Raw genomic sequence first — 25513 nt, forward strand, 5'->3', positions numbered from 1 at the left:
GGTTGAAATTGGGAGTTGCTCCAATAACTCTAGTCTTTCCATCGGAATTGACTAGGACCTGAGGATTAAGCTAATTAATCCACTTGATCTACCTTCATAGTTAGAGGTTAACAAAGTGAGACTAAAATCCAAATTTCATCACAACTGATAAGGATAGGACCTCCAGTTCTAATACCTTACCAAGAGTTTATTTTTATTGTTATTATTTTATTTCTTCTGCCATTTACTATTATTGCTTCTTATCTTATACATTAATAGAACCCCCAATTTTCAAGACTCAACCAATAATAAGAACACCTCCCTGCAATTCCTTGAGAAGACGACCCGAGGTTTAAATACTCGGTTATCAATTTAAAAGGGGTTTGTTACTTGTGACAACCAAAATATTTGTACGAAGGGATTTTTGTCGGTTTAGAGACTATATCTACAACGCGACTGTTTTTATGACATTCTTTACTGGCAAAAATCCTAACGTCGAAATGGCGCCGTTGCCGGGCAATTGCAAACGTGTGCCTTATTATTGGTTATTGTAAATATTTTTATTTTTGCTTGTTTATTTGTTTTTATTTTTGTTTTTTATTTTTGCTTTTTCTTAAGTTAAGAGGTTATTGGATTTTATTTTAAAAATTTTTATCTTATCTTATCTTATTTCAAAAATCAAATTTCAAAAATTCAAATTTCAAAATTTAATTTTCAATTTCAAAATTTAAATAACCTTTTAATTTAAATTTGTTTTTATTTTCATTTTTAATTTTTATTTTGCTACTATGAACTCTCACCCCTTTGGCTATGAGTCTGGTTAGAATTATGTTGCAGGAAGAAGAAATTACAATGAGAACAGGCATCAAGGTTGAAACAATCAAAGATGGGAGGAGCCACAAGGATTTGATCAACCCTCATGGAAACAACCACCTCCAATGGACTATCAACAACCACTACCATATGCCTATGAACCCTTTCTTCAACACAACTTTGAACTACCACACTCACAAGCCAACTACCACCATTCACCTCCATATGACCCTAACCCTCAACCACCATACCAACCACCTTATGAGCCATATGAACCGTATATAGAACCACCCCAATTCCAACCCAATTACTCCCAAGAACCACCACTTTAATATTCATCATCTCCATATCCATCAATCCAAGAGCACTATGATCTTACTTATTAAAGCCGAGTGCATCAAGAGGCAAAGGATCGTCTCAAGGAAACAATGGATCGATTTCAGGCAACCACTCAACAACTGGGGCAAGTATTAATTCAATGGGCTTCTAGACGCTTAAATACACAAGGATCAGCCACAGCACCATGTGGACAGTCTAGTGAAGAGCGTAGCATGAAGGAAATACAAGAAACCCCAGTGGACAAGACAGAGAATGAATTCACACTAGAACAAGTAGAAGACGCTGTCATTGTTCAAGAAGAAGAAGAAGTGGTTGAAGACTTAGGAGATGCAGAACCTCCATGGGAAGGACAAGACATAGAGCCTCCTTCCAAGACAGTTGAAATTGATGTTGAAGAGGGTGTACAACCTCCAAAGCATATCATATTTGAAGACTTGGAAGAGGTTGATCAAGAGATGGAGATTCAAGAAGAAGAAGCATAACCTCCCATGCCCTTGGAAAGCAACGAAGAGGAGATTGAATTGAAAGAGAGCTACCAAGAGGAAGAGGTTGAAATTGAAGAAGTTTGCAAAGAGGTGGTAATTATCAGAGAAGAGCACAAGGGAGTGGAGCTTGCAATTTCATTAAAAACACCTCCCCCTAAGTTGCCATCATCCTTCACAACATTCAAGTGGGTAAAACTCATATCCCATAGCTTTCTAATTCCACTTGAATATGGGCTACTGGAGACGGATGGTCAACTTAGAGCTCTTTGTGACATTAAGAGTAAGAGGAAGATGGTCAGTGGTAAGAATTGTCCTGCAAGGTTCATTATGGTTGGAAGCTTTAAGTTTAAACACAAAGGTTGGTATAAAGCTCAATTGAATGGGTCTAGGAAGTTGTTTGGACACTTCAGTGAGAATTCAGATTGCTTGCCACCCAGATGGAATCATGATGATCAACAAACAATTGGGTGTAAAAGCAAGATTTGGGATCCTGGAATCTGCTATGACATTTGTCACCCCGGGAGCCTAAGAATCGGTTTGAAGCTTCTTAAGGGCTTTACATGCTTAGTTTGGGACCCTGGAGGTTACTGGAAGTACAAACACTGGTGGAGATTCCTGGATGAGTTCAAGCATAAGCCACCATAACAGGAAGCTCACTAAATGTCCAACTTAAGGACTCTAACTAAAAGTGCTAGGTGGGAGACAACCCACCATGGTATGATCGTCCTTTTTCATTTTTATTTAGTTTTATTTGTTTTTGAATTTTATTTTATTTTGTTATATTGAACCTGGAATTTTGCATCACATTCATATTAACACTGCATTCTGCATTTTTCAGATTACAAAAAAAAAAAAAAGCGAGCACGCGACGCGACCGCATCAGCGACGCGTCCGCGTCGCAAGGAGATGGGAGATAATATTAATATGAACAGAGAGTTTCGCAGGAGCAGCGCTGGAGGCTTGCCAATGGCACAAATCACCCCACGCGACCACGTCGCCAACGCGTCCGCGTCATATGGGAATAATGGCCTCCCACGCGGCCGCGTGCCGTGAAAATCAACGTAAAAAGGGTGCTTGGCCGAAAGTTGTGTTGGAGTTGGGCTGGACTCGTGCTGGAATCCCAAGCCTCCCACGCGAACGCGTGCCCCATGCGTCCGCGTCATATTGAAGATAAGGCCACTCACGCGATCGCGTCACCCAGAATTTTGGCAAAAAAGAGTTTTGAACAGAGAGTTGTACGACCGCGAGGCTACACTCGCGCCACTAGCACAAATCAAGTCACGCGATTGCGTGCCTCACGCGTCCGCGTCACCCAACCTTATCGCGCACCACGCGACCGCGTCACCCATGCGACCGCGTCGCCTGTGCCGCACAACATATCCAGATCAGCCAATTTTCTTATCGCTTCTTCTCTAATCCTTATTTTTCTTATCTTTTCTTATTTCTTTCTTCTTCCTTTCTTATTTTCCTTCACCTCCATTCTATTTTATTTGCATATTTCATTCATTGCATCTTAATTTTGGGCATATTTTTATTTTCTTTTCTAAAATTAATTATTTTTCTCTTGGTGTTAAAATTTTCTTATTTCACTGTTGCAATTTTCTCTTGAATTATTTTGGGTGCTTCATGACTTGTTTAATTCTGATTGAGTAATATTATTCAAATCAATGCCAATCTTTTATATCTGTATTACTTTTGCATTGACATGAATTTATATTATCTCTCCTTCCCCACTCTCTTCCCTATGTTGCAAATTTTTGCACTCTTGATCTGCCATGTACCTCTATTGTTTTCTCACTTGCATGTTGTAGCTGCCATGTAATTGAGACCCTTATCATTTGGCATTAACCCATACTTCTTTTATTTTCTTATCTCTATTTCTGGGTTACTCTTCTTCCCTTTTTCTTTCAGGATGGCCACCCGGAAGGGAAGCGGAAGACATTTTACATGGGGAGACAGACAAGTCCATCTGCACAATCCTTAGAGAAAAGCAACAGTCGAAACAACCCATCCACCTGCAAATCTCAGCATGCACCGAGGACGGTGCAATCTTTAAGTGTGGGGAGGTCGATACCGATCTCCGTGGGTTAGTACTTTCTTTTCAACACCAATAATCTTATTTTCTTTATTTGTTCATTATTGCATCTGCATATTTGATTGCATATTTATTTGATTTTGTGCATTTAGTTACTACTTGGTTAAAATAATAAATCTCTTTTTAAGATCCTATTTTTGAAAAAATTTTACTAATTTAAATAAAAAAAATTTTTAAAAATTTTTATGTGTTAAACTTGTTTGGAAGTTGTATTTGGAACATGGTTTTTGAGCTAAAGAACACACAACCTGTGAGACTTTGAGCTTATTTACATGGTTACATTATTTAACCATAAATATTTTATTCCTGTGTGTTTCCTTCTCTATGATTGTAATCTGTATTTTGTTCCAGTCTATATGTCCTTTGTTTAGTATATTTACATGCTTGCGTATGATTGAGGCCATTACTTGTTTTAAGCTCACTTATCCCAAATAAGCCTACCCTTTAAATCACCCTTGTCAGCCACTTTGAGCCTTTTAATCCCCTCTTGTTCTGTATTTTACCACATCACTAGCCTTAAAGTAGAAAAACAATTAAATATCCCAATTGAATCTTTGGTTAGCTTAAGATAGGGATTGTGCATCAACTAAGTGTGGGAAAATTGTGGGAACTTGGGTTAATAAGGGAATGTGTCATAACTTATTTGAATATTGGGAATTTGAGAACCTACTCATGAAAAACTAAAATAGAAAAATAATAGAAAATCCATGTGCATTGATAAGTTATGTTTATTTCTCTACAAAAAAAAAAGAAAAAAAAAAGAGAGAAAAAGAGAAAAAGAAGAAAAAAAATATATATAATATAAATAAATAAATAAAGGGGACAAAATTACCCCAATGTTAAGTTAATGAAAAATCAATGCACATGTGATAAATTAAAAAGAAAAAGTTGATACATGAGTATGTGATGTAAAAGTGGGAATTTTGGGTAGCTAGGCATGAATTAGAATATATAGAGTATATGTATGTTAGGTGAAAGTTTAGGTTAATTAAAGATTCAATTCATACCTCACTTAACCATATATATATCCTCACCTTTACCTTAGCCCCATTACAACCTTGAAAAGACCTCATGATGTTTGCATTGGTATACTAAATTTTGTTGATTGGTTAGATGAAGAACAAAGTTTTAGAAAGCATGATTAGAGAAGACTAGAGTGAATTACCCTATACACTTGAGAGATTAGAGTAATATACACTTCCAGTGAGGGTTCAACGCTTAAATTCTATGTTCCCTGCTTTCATGAGCTGTCTTCTTACAAGTTCACTTGCTTTTTATTGTATGATTTGAATTAGTAGAAATTGGTTTGTATTTGTCTTGGAGAACTTATTTACTCTTAACCAAGTAAGTAAAAGCATTTAGCATGTAGTTGCATTCATAGGTTGCATTTCATACCATTCCTCTTCATTCTTTTATAGTTTCTCTTGAGCTTAGCATGAGGACATGCTAATGTTTAAGTGTGGGGAGGTTGATAAACCACTATTTTATGGTTTATCTTGTGCTCAATTGAGTGGATTTTGTCAACTCTTTACCCACTTATTCTAATATTTGCATGGTTTTATATTGCCTTCCTAATTATGTGCTTTGATTGAAAACATGCTTCTTTGATCTTATATTTGCTTATTATTAATCTTCTCTTATTACCATTAGATGCCTTGATATGTGTGTTAAGTGTTTTCAGATATTATAAGGCAGGAATGACTTGGAGGATGGAAAGAAAGCATGCAAAAGTGGAAGGAATGCAAGAAGTTGGAGAAATTGCTAAGCTGTCCAGCCTGACCTCTCTGCACTCAAACACCTAGAACTTTAGCTACAGAAGTCCAAACGACGCGGTTCCAGTTGTGTTGGAAAGCTAATGTCCGGGGCTTCGATTTGATATATAATATGTTATAGTTTCCCTGACGCTAAACGACGCGACCGCGTAATCCATGCGGCCGCGTCGCGGTGACGGAAATCCAGCGTGGCAAAATTCGAAACCAGCGAATTCTGGACTGTTTCTGACCCAGTTTGCGGCCCAGAAAACACAGATTAGAGGCTATAAAGTGGGGGACTGCATCCATTCATAGGAGGCTCTCATATTTACAATTTTAGGAGTAGATGTAGTTTTTAGAGAGAGAGGTTCTCTCCTCTCTCTTAGGATTAGGATTTAGGATTTCTCTTAGTTTTAGGAGTGACTCTCAATCCCAGGTTCTTTATTTTTATTTAATTTATGAACTCTTTCATGTTACATATAATTTTCTTAATTAATGTTATTTGAGGTATTTTCATTCATGATTGCTTTCTTTTATTTACATGATTACTACTTCCCACCTGAAGACATTTTTTTATTCAGTAAATTTACCATTTTCTTCCTTTTGGCTTTGGCTAAGTAATTGGTAACGCTTGAGCTGTCAATAAAGGAGTGGTTGAAATTGGGAGTTGCTCCAATAACTCTAGTCTTTCCATCGGAATTGACTAGGACCTGAGGATTAAGCTAATTAATCCACTTGATCTACCTTCATAGTTAGAGGTTAACAAAGTGAGATTAAAATCCAAATTTCATCACAACTGATAAGGATAGGACCTCCAGTTCTAATACCTTGCCAAGAGTTTATTTTTGTTGTTATTATTTTATTTCTTCTGCCATTTACTATTATTGCTTCTTATCTTATACATTAATAGAACCCCCAATTTGCAAGACTCATAACCAATAATAAGAACACCTCCCTGCAATTCCTTGAGAAGACGACCCGAGGTTTAAATACTCGGTTATCAATTTAAAAGGGGTTTGTTACTTGTGACAACCAAAACGTTTGTACGAAGGGATTTTTGTCAGTTTAGAGACTATATCTACAACGCGACTGTTTTTATGACATTCTTTACTGGCAAAAATCCTAACGTCACATTCCAACAACTTTTTAGGTAGTGTTCTGATAAGGAACCTTTTCTTTATAGTTTGTTTGGATGACTTTTTAGCATCGTTTTGAGGTCGTGCTTTCGCTTTTTAAGTAGCATCTCTTTTCGAGACTTGTACCCTTTAGCTTAGCACCTCGGGCCTAGGTTTTTCAACCTTTTTGGCCTTTTTGTTCCCTTTTTAGTGATCCTTTTATTGGTCCGACTTCTCTGTCGGGCCTTCTCAAGTTATTTTTAGTAATCCATTTTCAGTCAGACCTCGTCAAGTCGCTTTTTATGGGTTACTTTTTATAACTTCTTGCATTAATCTGCTTCTATCGCTTTCACCTTGCCGACTTATTTGTAATCGGTCGATGAATTTGGTTTTCACCTTGCCGACCTCTTTGTAATCGGGCGATGAATTTGGTTTTCACCTTGCTGACCTCTTTGTAATCGGGCGATAAATTGGGTTTTCACCTTGTCGACCTTTTCGTAACCGGACGATGAATTTGGTTTTCACCTTGCCGACCTTTTCGTAATCAGACGATGAATTTTTGCATTTTATGAGCTTAGATTAATGCGTCTTGGTAGGAAAATTTTTAGAGAATCTGAAAACTTTATTCAAATGATAATAAAAAATAGAAATATGAGCAGGAGTGTATACATGTGAGTGGTTACCCTTCTAGATCGAGTAATTTTGTAGATCTTGGCCTGGCGCCTCATTAAAAAACCTTTTCAGGAAAAAGAGTACCCTTTGACCTAAAATATTTACTTTTCTCTAGCTGTAGTACCTTCTTAGGTTACAGGCATGCCATGACCTTGGTAGCTCTCGCCCTTCGAGGTCGGACACCTTGTAGTAACCTTTCCCCAGTACTTTTGCTACTCGGTATGGTCCTTTTCAGTTAGCTGCTAGCTTCCCTTCTCCTGACCGACCTGCTCTGATATCATTTCGGATTAAAATGAGGTCATTGGTGGTGAAGCTTCACTGGACTACCTTCTGATTATACTTTAGATCCATTCGATGCTTTAGGGCTTCCTCTCTAATCCGAACTCTTTCTCGGACTTCTGGAAGTAGGTCGAGCTCTTTCCTTTGAGCTTGGGGTTGGTATCTTCATTGTAGAGGATCATCCTAGGAGATCCTTCTAACTCCATGGAAATCATTGCCGCCATTCCATAAGCAAGTCAGAATGGTGATTCAACTGTGGTTGAATGTGGTGTTGTCCGATATACCCATAGGACTTGCGGGAGCTCTTCAGCCCAAGCTACCTTGGTGTCCTGTAATCTCCGTTTTAACCCGGCCAATATGACTTTGTTGGCGGCTTCTGCCTGTCCATTGGCTTGTGGGTGCTCTACAGAGGTGAACTGGTGCTTGATTTTTAAATCAGCTACCAGATTTCTAAAGCCTGTGTCGGTGAATTGAGTACCATTATCTGTGGTGATGGAGCATGGGACTCCAATCCTTGTGATAATGTTTCTGTATAGAAATTTTTGACTTCTTTGGGCTGTGGCAATAGCTAATGGCTCTGCTTCAATCCACTTTGTGAAGTAGTCTATACCTACAATGAGAAACTTGACTTATCCGGACCCTTGGGGGAAGGGTCCAAGGAGGTCGAGCCCCCACTTTGCGAATGGCCAGGGTGAAGTAACGCAGATGAGCTCTTCAGGTGGAGCTATGTGGAAGTTGGCGTGCTTCTGGCATGGTGGGCATGTCTTGACAAACTCTGTTGCTTCCCTTTGCAAGGTCAGCCAGGAAAAACTAGCTCGGAGTACCTTTTTGGGAAGGGCTCGTCCCCCAAGGTGATTGCCGCACATGCCACTGTGGACTTCTTCAAGAACTTCCCTTGTAGCGGAGGTCGGAACGCATTTTAAGAGAGGTGTAGAGGTTCCTCTCTTATATAGGACATCTTGTATTATGGTGTAGTACTGTGCTTCTCGTACTAGCCTTTTTGCCTCCTTTTTGTCTGTGAGAAGTGTTTCTAACTTGAGGTAGTTGATTATGGGAGTCATCCATCCTTGATCCTGTCCTGATATGGCTAGGATCTTTTCTTCCTCCAGGGTTGATGGACTTCGGAGTGTTTCTTGGATGAGACTTCTATTATTGCCCCTGGTTTGGTGCTGGCTAGTTTTGAGAGTGCATCAGCTCGGGCATTCTGCTCTCGGGGTATGTGTCGGACCTCATATCCCTTGAATTGTCCGAGATGTTCTTTGGTTTTGTCAAGATATTTTTTCATAGTGGGATCCTTAGCTTGATAGCTCCCTTCTATTTGTGAAGTGACTACTTGGGAGTTGCTAAAGATGGTCAGTCTTTGAGCTCCCACTTCCTTAGCTAGCCTCAAACCAGCCAGTAATGCTTCATATTCATCTTGATTATTCGAGGCAGGAAACTCGAATTTTAAGAAGAGCTCGATTTGAGTTCCCTGATCGTTTTCTAAAATGATGCCTGCGCCACTCCCGGTTTTGTTTAAGGACCCATCTATATAAAGGCTCCACTTTGTGGGGGTGCCTGGGGTGTCAGTATACTCTACGATGAAGTCAGCCAGGTACTGGGATTTGATAGCTGTCTGAGCTTTATACTTGATATCGAATTCTGATAACTCGATAGGCCATTGCAGGATTCTTCCCGCTAAGTCTGTTTTCTGTAAGATCCCCTTTATGGGTTGGTTGGTCTGTACTCTGATGGTGTGGGCTTGAAAGTATGGTCAGAGTCATCGGGAAGTGAGTATGAGGGCGTAGGTGAATTTTTCAATCTTTTGATAGTTTAATTCAGCCCCTTGTAAAGCCTTACTGATGAAATAGATGGGTTGTTGCCCACTTTCGTCCTCTCTGACCAGCGCTGAGGCTATTTCCCGACTCCCTATGGCGAGGTATAGTATGAGCTCTTCACCTTCCCGAGGTCGAGTAAGAACAGGTGGTTGCCCCAGAAATTTTTTGAAATCCTGGAAGGCTTGTTCGCATTCTGGGGTCCATTCGAACCTCTTTCCCTTCCTTAATGTTGCATAGAAGGGGAGAGACCTTAAGGCTGATCCAGGTAGGAACCTAGACAGAGCCGCTAGTCTTCCATTAAGCTGTTGGACCTCTTTTATGCAGGTCAGACTTGTCATGTGAAGTATGGCCTGGCATTTTTCTGGGTTTGCTTCGATTCCTCTTTAGGTGAGCATGAAGCCTAGGAATTTTCCAGCTTCTACCGTAAAGGTACACTTTGCGGGGTTAAGTCGCATGCCATGTTTTCTTATGGTGTCGAACACTTTAGTGAGGTCGGGCAACAATGATTTCTCACTTTGTGTTTTTACCAGCATGTCATCTACATAAACCTCCATTAGCTTTCCAATGTGATCAGCGAAGACTTTGTTCATCAGTCTTTGGTAGGTAGCCCCTGCGTTCTTGAGTCCGAAGGGCATAACTATATAGCAATAATTTACTTTTGGGGTTAAGAATGATGTCTTCTCTTGGTCGGGTTGATCCATTGGGATCTGGTTGTATCCCGAGTAAGCATCCATAAAGGAGAGGTATTGATAGCCTGACGAAGCATCGACTAGTGTGTCGATGTTCGGGAGTGGGTAGGGATCCTTTGGGCAGGCTTTGTTGAGGTCGGTGTAATCGGTGCACATCCGCCACTTTCTGTTTGACTTTTTGACCAGCACCACATTGGCTAGCCATAGTGGGTATTTTACCTCCCTTATGAACTCTGCCTCCAGCAAATCCTATACCTGTTCCTCTACAGCTTGCGACCTTTCTGGGCCGAGCTTCCTACGTTTTTGTTGTACTGGCCGACACCTTGGGTATACGGCCAACTTGTGGCACATTAGTCCGGGATCAATACCAGGCATGTCGGCGGCCTTTCATGCAAAGAGGTCAAAATTATCTCTTAGGAGCTTTATTAGCAATTTCTTTAAGTCTTCTCTCAGATTTGCTCCTATATTTGTTGTTTTGTTTGGATTATCTCCAATTTGAACTTCTTGAGTCTCACCTTCTGGCTAAGGCCGGAGTTCTTCGCGAGCTCAAATTCCCCCGAGTTCTATAGTATTGGTTCTTTTCCTCTGGGATCTCCTTTAAGATTCAGACTTTCGTTGTAACAGCGTCATACGAGTTTTTAGTCTCTCTTTATGGTAGCGATCCCTTCCGGAGTGGAAAACTTCATGCATAGGTGTGGGGTGGAGACCACAGCGGCGAGCTGGTTTAACGTAGTCCGACCTATCAATGCATTGTAGGCCGAGCTCACGTCAACTATAATATAGTCTATGCTTAACGTCCTGGACCGAGTTCCTTTCCCAAAGGTTGTATGCAGGGAGATGTATCCTAATGGTTAAATCGGGGTGTCTCCGGGTCTGAACAAGCTATTCGGATATGCTCTGAGCTCTTTATCTTGCAGTCCAAGCTTGTCGAAGGTGGATTTGAAAAAGATGTCCGCGGAGCTTCCCTGGTCGATTAATGTTCGGTGGAGGTTAGCATTGGTAAGTATTATGGTAATGACCATGGGGTCATCATGCCCTGGGATGATGCCCGCATCATCTTCTTGAATGAAGGTGATGTTGGGGAGGTCGATTAACCTGTCCTTCCTCCTGCGAATCCTCCATTGATCATATGAACATGCCTTTCCGGGGTGCGATTGGGACGTTCAGCTCGTCCGACCTCGTCATCCCTTCTTCTTTTTCTTGGCTCATCTACTTTATTGGCTAGGAACCGATCTAGTCGCCCTTCTCGTGCTAGTTTTTCAATGACATTCTTTAGATCAAAGCAGACGTTGGTGGAATGTCCATAGATTCGGTGATACTCGCAATACTCTGTCTGATTTCCTCCTCCTTTTTTATGTTTAATCGGACGAGGGGGCGGTATCTTTTCAGTGTTGCATATCTCTCTATATACATCCACATGGGACACTCTGAGCGGAGTGTAATTGTGGTACTTTTGAGGTTTCTCAGCAGGCTGATCTTCGTTTTTCCTGGACTCTTTATCCTTATCTCGAGGTGGGTAGGAGAATTCGGATTTTGAGGTTTCTCCTAATTGAGAATTTTTCTCCATATTGATATATTTTTCTGCCCATTCTTGTATCTCGTTCAGAGATGTTGGATGTTTTTTGGATATTGAGTGGCTAAAAGGTCCCTCTTTCAGGCCGTTGATGAGCCCCATGATGGCCGCTTCGGTTGGGAGACTTTGTATGTCGAGACATGCTTTATTGAACCTTTCCATGTAACTATGAAGGCTTTCATGATCTCCTTGTTTAACTCCCAGTAAGCTTGGAGCATGTCTGGTCTTGTCCTTTTGGATGGAGAACCTGGCGAGAAATTTTTTGGCTAGGTCGTCAAAACTTGCGATTGATCTTGAAGGTAAACTGTCAAACCACTTTATTACTATTTTTGTCAGGGTAGTCGGGAAGGCTTTGCATCGAATTGCATCTGAAGCGTCTGTGAGGTACATCCTGCTTCTGAAATTACTGAGATGGTGGCTTGGATCAGTCGTACCATCGTATGGGGTCATGTCAGGAGCTTTGAAGTCTTTTGGGACTTTAGTTTTCATGATCTCTTTAGTGAATGGATCTTGATCCTTGTGGGAGTTATCTTCATGACTGGAACGAGTAGTTTTGGTTTTGAGATCGGCCTCGAGCTTTGTGAGTTTTTCCTCTAGCTCTCGACGGCGAATCGTTTCTCTTCGGAGGTCTCCCTCGGCCTCCCGCTGATGTTCGGCCACCTGTTCGAGCTATTTAAGGTGATTCTATTGTTCACGGAGGGCATCTAAGATTTCCGTATTTAGAGACTTCTTGTCTCCCTTAGTTTGAGGCACATCCTTTGATGCGGCATCCGTATTTTTAAGCGGGGTTCTTTCTTCCAAACCGGAGTTGTGATCGTTGTCAAGGTTGTCTGCCATGATGATGGGATGACTTCCAGGTTTCCCGGCAATGGCACCAATGTTCCGAGGGTTACCTGAAACTGAAGGTCGACCTCGGAGGAGATCTGCTATGGTGGTCGGAGCTGTGGTGTCCGACTTGCTGGACCTTGAGATGTTGCTGATCCTTGATCACCGGAGAGGGGTGGTACCTACAAGAGACTTCGATGACTAAGTTAGCATGGGCTTTAAGCAGGTTTTTTGTGTAGAATCAGAGTATGAGTTATACCTGGGTGCTCCAGTGTATTTATAGTAGTGTAGAGTGACCTTTCTGGAGATAAGTTTGTTATCTTATCTTATCTTTGAGCGAAGTCACGTTATCTTTTAGGCCATCCACCTTTAGAGTGGGCTGCGTCCTTTTATTTGGGCCTACTTGGGCCTCTGAGGCATTTTGTCCGAGCTCTTTGCGAAGAGGTCGGTAATGGACCAACCTTTCAAGAGGTCAGTATGGGACCAACCTTCCAAGAGGTCGGCCTATTTGCTTTAGATCCTCTCGGATCTTATAGCTCAGACCGGTGTATAAATACTTAGGTTAATCAAAAATCAAACTCTAGCCCACTTACCTATACGCATCCTACCTTAACCCTAGCCCTATTACAACCTATGGAAAGTTCTCATGATATTTGTACGCATGCATTGAATAATTGTTGATCGTTAGATGAAAAAATAAATCATGGAAAGCATGATTAGAGGAGAATCGAGTGAATCAACCCTATACACTTGAGCAACTAGAGCGGAAACACTTCCGGTGAGGGTTTGATGCTCAACCCCTTGTTCCCGGCTTTCACGAGCTTTCTTCATACAAGTTATGCAAACACCACTTTGATGATTGAATTGGTAGAGTTCATGAACTATCTTGTCATTTTGGCCTAATGTGCTCATATATGTTCTTGGAAGCTGATTCACAACTGACCAAGTAGATATATACATTTACATTAGTTGCATGCATTCATGTAGGTAGTTTGCATTTAATAAACCCCATTCTCCTATATTCTTTGGTCTTTTTATTTTTATCATAAGGACATGCTTGGTTTAAGTGTGGGGAGGTTTGATAAACCCCAATTTTGTGGTTTATATTATGTAGAATTTGGGGGGTTTTGTCAATGTTTTTCACACTTATTCATATAAATTGCAAGGTTTTGTGTTCCCTTCCTAATTTTGTTTTATGATTGAAAACATGCTTCTTTTGCCTTGAAAATGCCATATTTTGATCCTCTTCTATTATCATTCAATGCCATGATATGTTTGTTCAGTGATTTCGGAGCTTATAGGGCAAGAATAGCCTAGAAGAGAGAAAGGAAGCATGCACAAGTGGAAGGAACATGAAGAATTTAGCTTTGAAGAATTGGCTGTGATGCGCACGCGTAGCTCACGCGTACACATGAGTGCAAGAGGCTAGGAATCACGCGCGAGAGTTGACTCATTCGTGTGGATTGGCGAAACTTCCAGCGACGTGTGCGCATGCCTGACGCGTACGTGTGGCTCGCGAAACTCAAACGACGCGCACGCGTGGCGCCCAGCACGTGACCTCATTAATAAAATCATGGCTGGCGATTTCTGAGGAGCTCCAGGCCCAAATTCAGCTGGATTTTGCATGGAAAAGACCAGGGAACTCTAAGGGAAAAAGGGGGATCATTCATTGTACACTTTACACACATTTTGGCTAGATTTCGGTTCTCATGTTCTAGGGAGAGAAACTCTTGCTCTTCTCTAGATCTAGTTTGATTTGATCTTCCCTTGTTGAAACTCTGAATTAGTTTTGTTAATTTTAGTTTCAATTACTTAATTTCAATTCCTTAGTATAATTTTGTTTAGATTTTGTGTTTGAATTTGAATTTTCTTGTTATTTCCCATTTTCTTCTCATTTTATTAACTTTGTGGATCTTGAATTTTTATGAGTGCATTGATGTTTTCCATGATTAATAGTGTTGTTTGAGTTATTTTCCATTGATAATTGTTAGTGGGTAGTTGTAATTTTCAATTAGTTCGCAATTTGAATATGTCTTTTGTTGATGCATCCCATGTGTTTGATGAAATTTTTCCTTTGATTATGGAGTAGTCTTCTTTACTCTTGGCCTATGCTAAGGGAATTGGGTAACTTGAGTCATTGGGTCTAATTGATTTGGTAATTTGAGAACCCTTAGTGGTCAATTTGATAACCATTGACACTAGCCTACTACTAAGTCAATTGGTAGCTAGGTTGGAACTTATGGATTGATGTTGATTAAGCCATTTGATATACTTCAAGTATAGAAGTAAACTTAATGAGCTTGGTTCCTCATAATTGTCAAGATATGGTTATTAGACAAGGATGGTGACCCTAATTCCTAGGTCTAGTCAAGAGTTCCTTTTATTATTCATCCACAAAACCCAAAAATACCAATTGCTTGATTATTGCTATAGTTAGTTTAGTTATTCACCTTGTTCTAGAATAGAAATAGATTATATGTTCTTCGGCTAGATTGAAATTGCCTTTACTTTGCTTTAATTACTTGATTTAGTTTCTTGCACTTCAAGATTTCTTACATGTTAAGTCTAGTAGTTTAATTTCTTGATCATGACTCCCAACCCCGGAGTTCTAACCACTATCGATGCACATGTTTGCCCATTCCTTGTGAGATGAACCGATGTTTGAATACTTCGATTTACTTTGATTGGGGTTGAACTTTGTGACAACCATTTATTAAAATTTGATTTGAGGATTGTTGTTGGTTAGAACTATACTTACAACGGGATTTATTGAGAAATTATTTACCGACGATAATTCTTGCATCACCTGGGCAACACCCTTTTAGGCATTGAACGCCCATGTCATCCCTTTCTGGGCATTCAACGCCCCTGATGGTACCCTGGGCTACAGCTTGTTCATCTTTTGCCATTTCTTCCTCTCCCTGCCTCTTACTGTTCTGAGGCTGGGTGGTTAAGGTACTCCCTAATCGGATAGCTTGGCATTCTTCTCTTATCTGTTCAGACAAGAGCTGTTTAGCCTAGTTCAACCGTGCTCCCATAATCTTGATGGAGGCTCGGGTCTTTTGCACTGCTTCTTGCAAGCTTAGCACTTGTTGTGTGAAAAAGTGCAGCTGTTAGGTTAACTATTCACTTTGCTTAGGAGGGTCTGATTCAGTGGACACTATCTTGACCTCTCCCTTCATTGAAGTCTCACTAGATGAGTACAGGTGCTGATTGCTGGTAACTATCTCAATGAGTTCTTGAGCTTCCTCAATTATCTTTCTCATGTGGATTGAACCACCAGTAGAATGGTCTAAGGACATCTTAGCCATATTTGTGAGTCCGTAATAGAAGATGTCTAACTTTACCCATTCTGAAAATATTTCAGTAAGGCATTTCCGTAACATCATCTTGTACCTCCCCCAAGCATCATAAAGAGACTCACTCCTCTTGTGGAAGTCCGTGAAACTGGCAGTTTTGCTGCACTAGTGTGATTAGTTGTGGGTTGAGCTCAAAGTGAGCTACTCCAATAGGAGGTATACTAATGCTGCTTCCATAGAAGTCAAGATTGGGGGCTGTATATGACCCCAATGTTCTTCTTGGTTGTTCCTCTCCCTCTAGATCTATAATGCACTCTTCCAGTTCTTGCATACACAGACAAGAGACAAAGAAAAGTGGAAGTCTCTATATCAGAGTATAGAGATCTCCCAGTGAGACACCAAAAAGAAGAAAAGAGACAAGAATTAATTTTTTTCAAAAATTAAATAAATAAATAAAATAAAAATGGAAAACTAATTCGAAAATAAAGAAAATAATAAGTTAAAAATTTTGAAAAAATAAGAAAAGGAAAGATTAAGAAAAGATATGAACAACCAATTAACTAATAAGATTAAAATTAAAGAGCAAATTTTTGAAAAGTGGAAATAAAAAGTCAAATAAAGATTTGAAAATTGAATTTTAAAAGAAGAAAGTAAAGATTTAAAATTAAAAAGTTTTAAATTTAAAAAGAAGATAAGATAAATAAGTTTTAAAATTTAAGAAGAGAGATAAGGTAAAGATTTTAAAAAGATTAAGAAAGATATGATGACAAAATTAAAGGTTTGAAAAAGATTTGAAAGATAAGATAAGATTTGATTTTAAAAATTTAAAGTTGGAAAGGGGAAGTCAAATAAAGAAAGATTAGATTTGAAAGATTTGATTTTAAAATTTGAAGATTGAATTTTAAAATTTGAAAATTGAATTTTGAATTTGGATTAAGATAAGATAAGATTTTGAAATTTGAATTTTAAAATTTGAATTTAAAACAAGATAAGATAAAATTTTGAATGTAAAGAGAAAGATAAGATAAAGATTTGAAAAGTTAACAAGAAAGTTTAAAGTTTAAAATTTGAATTTTTTAATTTTTGAAATTTGAAAAATTAAAAAGACAAACACTAAAAGATACCAAACCTAAAAATTTTAAGATCAAACAAAGAAAAATAGCAAGAACAATTTGAATACCAAGAAGAACACCAAGAAAAATTTTTGAAAAATTAAAGGAAAGAAAAACCAAGAAACACCAAAAAGACACCAAACGTAAAATTTTTAATATCAAACACTCAAATTTTTTGAAAATTAGCAGAAAAACATAAAGAGACACCAAACTTAAAATTTTCGAAATCAAACAAGGAAAATAACCAAGAATAATTCGAATATCAAGAAAGGGAAACAGGAACAATTTTGAAAATTTAAAGAAAAAGATAAAAATAGATGGGACACCAAACTTAAAAACTCACACAAGACTCAAGCAAAAGATAAAGATTACTAAAGAAAAGAATAGGTTTTGAAAAGTTTTTGAAAAAGAAAACAAGAAAAACAAGTAAAAGATCAACGAAACCATAAAGAACACCTAATCTAAGCAACAAGATTGTCCGGTAGTTTGTCAATCCCAGAAAAATCTCCGGCAACAGCGCCAAAAACATGGTGCACAAAATTGACTCCACAATATTCGCACAGATAGACCAGCAAGTGCACCAGGTCGTCCAAGTAATACCTCAGGTGAGTGAGGGTCGATCCCACGAAGATTGTCATTTTGAGCAAGCAACGGCTGTCTTATAAATCTTAATCAGGCGGATAGAAAATATAGTTCTTGTGAAAAATGCATAAAAACATAATAAATAAAGTGTTACTGGCTTGGTGTGAAATCAATGATAAGAGAACGGTTGAGGCTTCGAAGATGCTTCCTCTTTCAAGATCAACTTTTCTCACTGTCTACTTCAACTTCTGATGATTCATTCCATGGCAGGCTATAAGTGACTAACGCTAGGTCAGTGGTCATTAATCTCCTCTGCTTCGGATCTAACGCCAGGTCAGTAGTCATCCATTCCCTTAGCAATCCTACTCAAAATGCCACAGACAAGGTCGGATCTTCTGGATCAGAGAATGCTGCTTCACGATTCTAGCCTATACCAGGCCCTAATCGCCCCGTACCTCGGCTGAACTGATGTCTCCAAGTCCCCAACGAAGTCGTGGATTAGCCGTCTAAGAGATGTATAATCAAGCTTGTGGTTCAGTACTATCCCGTCAATGACTCACAAGAACCCATGTAGAATAGGGATGACGGTCAAGTTACACTCCCAATTCATTACGATGAAGAACGAAGATATATCTTAGAATGGAATCAAGCATAGATTGAAATAGAATAGTGATATTATTAATCCATAAGAATCAGTAGAGCTCCTAACCTTAACTTAGGAGGTTTAGTTTCACATAGCTTACAGAAAAGTAATGTAAAACGTGTAGAGTGGCTAAGAGCTCCTAACAAGGGTGAACTCTTCTCTATATATACTAATCTAATAACTAAGGATTACAAAAATAGGGTAGAATAGTCTTTTAGTGCGAAAATCCACTTCTGGGGTCCACTTGGTGAGTATTTGGGTTGAGCTAGGGGTGACTCCACGTGCTTGTACCTTCCAGCTTTGGACTCCTTTTTGGGCATTGGGAACCAGCTGCTCCCTTTTGGGCATTCAACGCTAGGAAGGGGATAAGGAACTGGCATTGAACACCAGTTTTGGACCTTCATTTCTAGAAGAAAGTATGGAATATTATATATTACTGGAAAGTTCTAGATGTTAGCTTTCCAATGCCGTTGAGAGCACGCCATTTGGATTTCTGCAGCTCCAGAAATGCTCCTTCGAGGGCATAGAGGTTAGAATCCGACAGCATCTGCAGCCCTTTCTCTGTCTCTAAATCAGACTTTTCCAAAGCTCCTCAATTTTAGCCAGAATTTATCTGAAATCATCATAAAATACAAAAACTCAATGTAGAATCCAAAAATCTAAATTTTTCACTAAAACTTATGAAAACATAATGAAACTTAAACAAAACATAACAAAAACTATATGAAAATGATGCCAAAATATGTATTAACACTTACCAAATATGTATTAACCAAATTCAATCTTTGCTCAATAACCCTAATTTATTCTCTAACCCACCAATTCATATTTATAATAATTTCACACAATAATTCATACCCAAACAATATTATACATAATCATTAATACCAACACCAACTATTTCACTCATTACAACCTTATTCCTCAACTTACCAACAATACTAATTCATTCCTCATTAATATCATCACCACATCAATCAACTTCCTTATTACGACATCAATTCACAATATGCATATACACATCATCAATTTCCACAAAATTTACGTTATTTCACTAACAACCTTAACTTGCCAAGCCTCATAAATACCCACCATTCCCAATTCATCAACAACATCAATATTATTATTTACCAATATTCACATACAATATTAAACACTTCATTCATCCAATATACAATTCAACCACCCAACTCCACAACACTAACAACAAGTACTCTTATGTTCATTAATCCAATCAACAACCAACTTCAATCCAAACTTATCGTATGGTTATCTAGCCTAAGTTTTCATGACACATTACATATTATATGCAAGAAACCACAACCATACATTGGCCAATTTCTCCCTGAGCTCAGAATGCCACAAGTGACCACCGTTCCGTAAAACCCTAATCTCCAAATCTCTCCAAACAGAAAATTCATCTTCCAACTCCACAAATTTGCCACCAATACATATAATTTCATCTAATATCATATAAACACCACTAAATCAATATAGTGTTTGCTATATACACAATTTCACAAGGGTTAAAAATTCCTCACCTTACCAACGGAGAATTAGGATAAGACCAAATAATTATCCACCGCTAAAGTATCTCTAAACCATCAAAATTACTAAAATCACTCAATACTCACACTAAAATGTAAATTCAAAAAGAGGGAAAGAAACTTGGCACAAAAAATAGAGTTTCTTACTATTTTGTTCAGATAGAAATGAAGAGGACTCCAAGACGAATGCGTGGCTACTGATGGCTTGTCAATCGGAGATCCGGATTGAAAGTTACAAGGATTTGAAAGTGAAGATGAATTTGGGACAAGGGTTTCACGTTGGCTTCTCTTCTTCAGCGTGAAGTATGAAATAGAAGAAAATGGGGCTATTATATATTATGTAGGTTAGATTTAATATTTTAATTAATTGTACCACATTAGACTATAAAATTTTGTATTCTAATTTATTTGAATAATAATTAATTTATTAACTAAGTACTTACTAATTTTACGGGTTTTACATCCTACCCCCTAACAAAAATTTTTGTCCTTGAAAATTTGCTCTCAAATCTACATATACGCTCTTTCAATACCAACCAACCTTACACCCACATTCTACCATTCTCCAATATTAATTCAAAAACAAATCTACATTCTTCACTCTCATGTACAAGACTATAAACTCAACCAAATTCAAGCCTAAATTGTACCCGTTTGTTTCACTCTTAACTTAGTCTAGTTCTTTTTCAATGACTACAAGTTTCCTTATCTTGTATAAGTGCCATCTAATTCATTTTAAATCTCAAATCCTTCTCAACTATTTTAAACACTAGACAATTACCCTATCTCTTAGTCTGAGTCAAATCATTCTAACCTAAACTTATATACACGCACTCTCCATTTTCTCGATCCTAAATCAGTCTTCAATTCATTCTCATATCTCAATACTTCTTTATCACGTCACTACAATTCTAGAGCCACTAAATCACCGCACTTCTGTAGCGCCAATCAAATTATAAATCATTAAGAGTTTAATCATTCACTCGCTTTCATTGAACATCTCCTTGAATCTTTTTACCTCTCTAACTAAATGCCATTGTCCTTTACTCCAGTTGTACGAGTTCTAATCCCTTAGTTTTCTTCACCACCAGATCCATTACCACCTCTTTCACCGTTCATAATTTGTTCGCTCCATCTCTTCAGCAGAAGCTTGCATAGAAGCAGCCAGAGAATCAACCGTATTACCTCACTCGTGCACACGAGATGCCTATTTGGGTCTTGTCCACACCGAACAATTGATATTAAGGTGATCAATCTTAATATCTGAAGTCTAGTGTTTCGAATCTCCAAAGGTAATGGTTATGAACATTTATGCTATATATGTCAACCAGACATCCTAAATAGCATGTACACACAGCCAGAGTATGCTCAGAAGCATAGTCAGTCCATTCCCCAGCCTCTACGGGAACGAACTGCTTTGATACCATAATGTAATACCCTACCATACAGAATCTTATGCTTAAGTCATAAGACAAAGGTGATGAGGTATTATGACCTCTAAAAGTAAAATTATATATAAATAATATAGTTTAAAAAAGTTTACAACTAGGAGCATTTTTGAAGAAAAGTAAAAAAAAAGCAGAAAAACGAAAAGCGCAACACTCACAAAGTGACAACATAACGAAGTAGGATAAGAGAGTTTCAAGATATAAACTACAAGGCTCCTGACCCGGCTCGCGAAGTTAAAACTGGACAGAGCATATAAACATATATACATATATACATGAGAATCCCAAAATGACCCAAAGCAGAAAAATGACAACCTATTTCTCCGAGTCAACCTCTAAGAAGGACAAACATAAAATACAAGGTGGAGAATCTATATACATATATAAATATAAACAAAATATGTCCCCAGGGCCCTAAGAGTTCTTCGCTTCATCAGAGTCTCCAGAATACAGAGTGGTGCTTCTCAACCTGCATCTGAAAAATAACAATATTGTATGAAATGAAAACCGAGGTTCTCAGTATGGTTAAGGTGCCCATATATATAATAAATAAGGTCCCAGAAAAGTCAGAGGCAATCCTAGAACTCCGACACTCAGATTATAAATCTTAAGGAACTAAAACAGAAACCTTAAAATCAGGGTGGTTCTCTAAGGTTCTTAAACTTAACTAACTCTATTAAAAACCCTCAATTCTCTACCTTTCCTCCAATCCTCTAACTCCGGTGAAACCACATATCAACAACAGGCAAAGCAAGCACAGGTAGAATACAAATACAGCATGTAACAATTTAGCAAGTAAGTAAAATAATCACGTAGGCAAGTCCAGTTAATGCTCAAGCAAACAAATTAAATAAAATACATATGATGCATTCCTGTCCTATAGCTGATGATATCATCTGTCGGTTATACAGCCAACCCGACAAGTCCTGGTAGCTAACCATGGACAGAAACACCCATTGCAGAGCAAGTGGGTTTGAGCTACTATCCCCTTGCTACTACCCACTTAACACAGAGACAGTGGAATACCCACTACTGTGACTACTACCTAGGCGGGTGTTTAAAAGCTCAAACTAGAGCAAGTGGAATAATTCACTACTGCTGCTACTACCCAAGCATCACAGACATTGACCTGGAGCAAGCGGGATGAACCACCATCCTTGCTACTGCCTAGGGTCTCAAACATATATTCATTCAGTTTAAATCAAGCATCATCGTTAACAAATCTCAACCATTAACCTGGAGCAAGTGGGACGAAACACCATCCTTGCTACTACCTAGGTATCACAAACATACATTCATTCAAAACTCCATAATTAAATTCATTTTTCATAATTCTTCTTTCCTAGCTAATATCCGGAGCAAGTGGACATCGCCACTACCTACTACTCGGGGACACAATTACATTTACACATTCTCATTCATAATTCACCACCTTTCGAACTTTCTTCATCTACAAGTTACTACTTCTTCCTACCTTCTACTTGCCATTTAAAATACAGCTGAGGTTTAGGGGATAAAAGAGTGCAAATAGAGGTTTAGAGGTTTAAAATTATATTTTAAAACACAAAATTCACTTTGCTGATTTTAGGGGACACGCGTACTCGTAGGCGTCTTTTTCTTGCTTGTGTACACAAGCACCCTGCTTGCGTACGCAAACTACCCAACCCGAAAGAGTTGGTCGTGTCGCGTGCAGTGGTCAGTGATGAATCCATATTTCATGATATTTATTTGCTCTATTTGGGTGAATTTCATCAACTTTTCTTGCTTTTATCTATTGAAATAGCATAGTTTCATGATTTCTTCCTAAATTATGCTTGAAAGTAAAAACATGCTTTTTAGGCCTAATAATTGCTAAATTTTATTCACTTTAATATCATTTGATGCCTTGATGTGTTTGTTAAGTAATTTTGGGTTTCCAAGACAAGAATGGGTTGAAGAAGTGAGGAAAGAGCATGCAAAAGACAAGAAACCATGAAGAAATGGAGTTTGGAAGTTTCAGCAGCCGTGCGTACGCACAGTGATGCATGCGTACGCACAGCTATGAGCTCATGGCAATGCGCACGTGTGACCCACGCATACACGTGAGGGTGAATTTTGTCAGGTCACGCGTGGCGTACACCTGACCCTTGTCATGTGAGCTCATTAATTGCAATTCGCTGGGAGCAAATTTTGGGCCTCCAAAACCTATTCCAACTCATTTCTAAAGCTATTTCAAGCTAAAGTGAAGAAGAATGAAGGGGGGAGCAATTAGGTTTAGCTTAGTATCATGTTATAGGTCATTTCTAGAGAGAGAAACTCCCCCTTCTCTCTAGAAATTAGGATTTCTTAGTTTATTTTCTCTTCAATTTCTCTCTTTAATTCTTGTTCTAGTGTAGTTTCATTTACTTTTCCTTGTTTAATTGCCTTAATTCTCTTAGTTCTTCATGTTAATTTCTCATTTTTGTCATTTTTAGTTTATGAACACTTTTGTTAATTTGAATTTCTATTAATGAAATTTAATGTTTCTTTGTTTATTGTTATATAATTGAGTTGTTATTATTATATTCTTGCTTTTGGTAGCTTTAAAATTTATTATTATTGCAATTTAATATGCTTTTATTTTCATGCATGATGGGTGAAAAAATGATTCCACACAACTCACCGGCAAGTGTACCGGGTCGCATCAAGTAGTAATAACTCACAAGAGTGAGGTCGATCCCACAGGGATTAATGGATCAAGCAACTTTAGTGGGTGATTAGTTTAGTCAAGCTAACATTGGTGAATTGGATGAAATTGAAGCAACAGAAAGTAAATTGAAGGAATTATAAAGTGTAGAAAGTAAATTGACTGAAACTTAAAGAACAAGGAATGTAAATTACAGTAAATGTAAATCAGCAGAATGTAGATTGGATAAAAGCTTAAAGAGCAAGAAAAGTAAATTGCAACAAAATGTAAAGGAGGCTGGGTGCTGGAAATTTAAAGAAAGCAGTAAATTAGAACTTAGAACAATTGCAGAAGATGTAAATTTGCAGGAAATGTAAATCAAGCTCACAGTAAACTCAAATATAAAGTACAGAGGAACAGGAAGATTTAAATTGCATGAAAGTAAATTGGAAGCAATGGGAACAGAAAATTTAAACTCAAGCTCAATGCAAACTGAATTGAAAAATTGCAGAAGAGGAAATTGCAGCAGAGAGATGTAAGAAATTGAAATTTTGCATAAACTGAATTCAAGATTGAAAAATAGAAAGTGCAGAAAAATTAAAAGTGTTTCAAAGAGGACTTTCTATTCTACCCTACTCCTAATGCTCTCTAGCAGAGCCAGCCTCCTTAATGAAATGAAATAGATGCCTTCTTATAGGTTTTACAAAAATGAAAATAAAATTGAAATTGAAAACAAATTACAATTAAATAAAAAATCTAATCTAACTGATCCTTGTACCTTTGAGAGATGTCAATTGGGCTTTGCTTGCTTTGGATTTCAATGAAATAGGTTGATTTTGATTTGGCCTTGAATAAGTGGATCCGGATTGGCACTTGATGGCATGGGTTAGAGTGGCTTGGTGGAGTGTTCCGTTTGGTGTTGTGAACGTAGCGTTTACTCTTTATTGGTGAGCCTTGGTTGCAATTTCTCCTTGGATATAGCGTTCACTAAGTGAGCATTCCGCTCACTCTTTCAGCGCTATATTCATTTGAGCCTTGGGTGAGCTTTGATTCCCTTGGTTGAGGCACAAAAAAGTGAGAGAAAGGGAGCACTATACTTGAATTTTTGAGCGCTACTCCTCCTTGTGTGCCTCGTCCGTGTCATGGCATGCTCCTAGCTTTTCTCTTGGTGCTCCCTCTTCGAGCCTTGGCCTAGTGCTTTGTTGTGCCTTCCTTTTGGTTGATTTTTGGGTCTTAAAGATGCCTATTACTTGTACTTCAATTTCATGCCAAATATAGATTGTTATATATCGTTAAAAAGCTCTGAATGTCAGCTTTCCAACACAACTAAAAGTGCATCAATCGGACATCTATAGCTCAAGTTATGGCCTTTTGAAGGAGGCATGGTCATACTGTCACAAGGCTTAAAGAAAAGCCCAAAAAAGTGAACAAAATTTAACGTAGCTGATGAGAGAAACTTTTGCGTGATCTAGAAATTTGCGGATAAATCCTCGTTGCAAGTATAGTTTCTAAACCTTCAAAGGTCCTTTCATACAAACGTTTTGGGTGTCACAAGTAACAAACCCCTTTGAAATTGATAACCGAGTATTCAAACCTCGGGTCATCTTCTCAAGGAATTGCAGGGAGGTATGTTCTTATTATTGGTTATGAGTTTGTAAATTAGGGGTTTTAGAAATTAGGGAGCAGTATGTTGCATAAGAAGAATAAAATAAATAAATAACTATAAAATAAACTCTTGGCAAGGTATGAAAACAGGAAGTCCTATCCTGGTTATCCTTATCAATTGTAATGAGAATTGGATTTTTC

The sequence above is a fragment of the Arachis ipaensis genome, chromosome B7 (genome assembly GCF_059453495.1).
Source record: "Arachis ipaensis isolate K30076 ecotype BB chromosome B7, ASM5945349v1, whole genome shotgun sequence".
Taxonomy (NCBI): domain Eukaryota; kingdom Viridiplantae; phylum Streptophyta; class Magnoliopsida; order Fabales; family Fabaceae; genus Arachis; species Arachis ipaensis.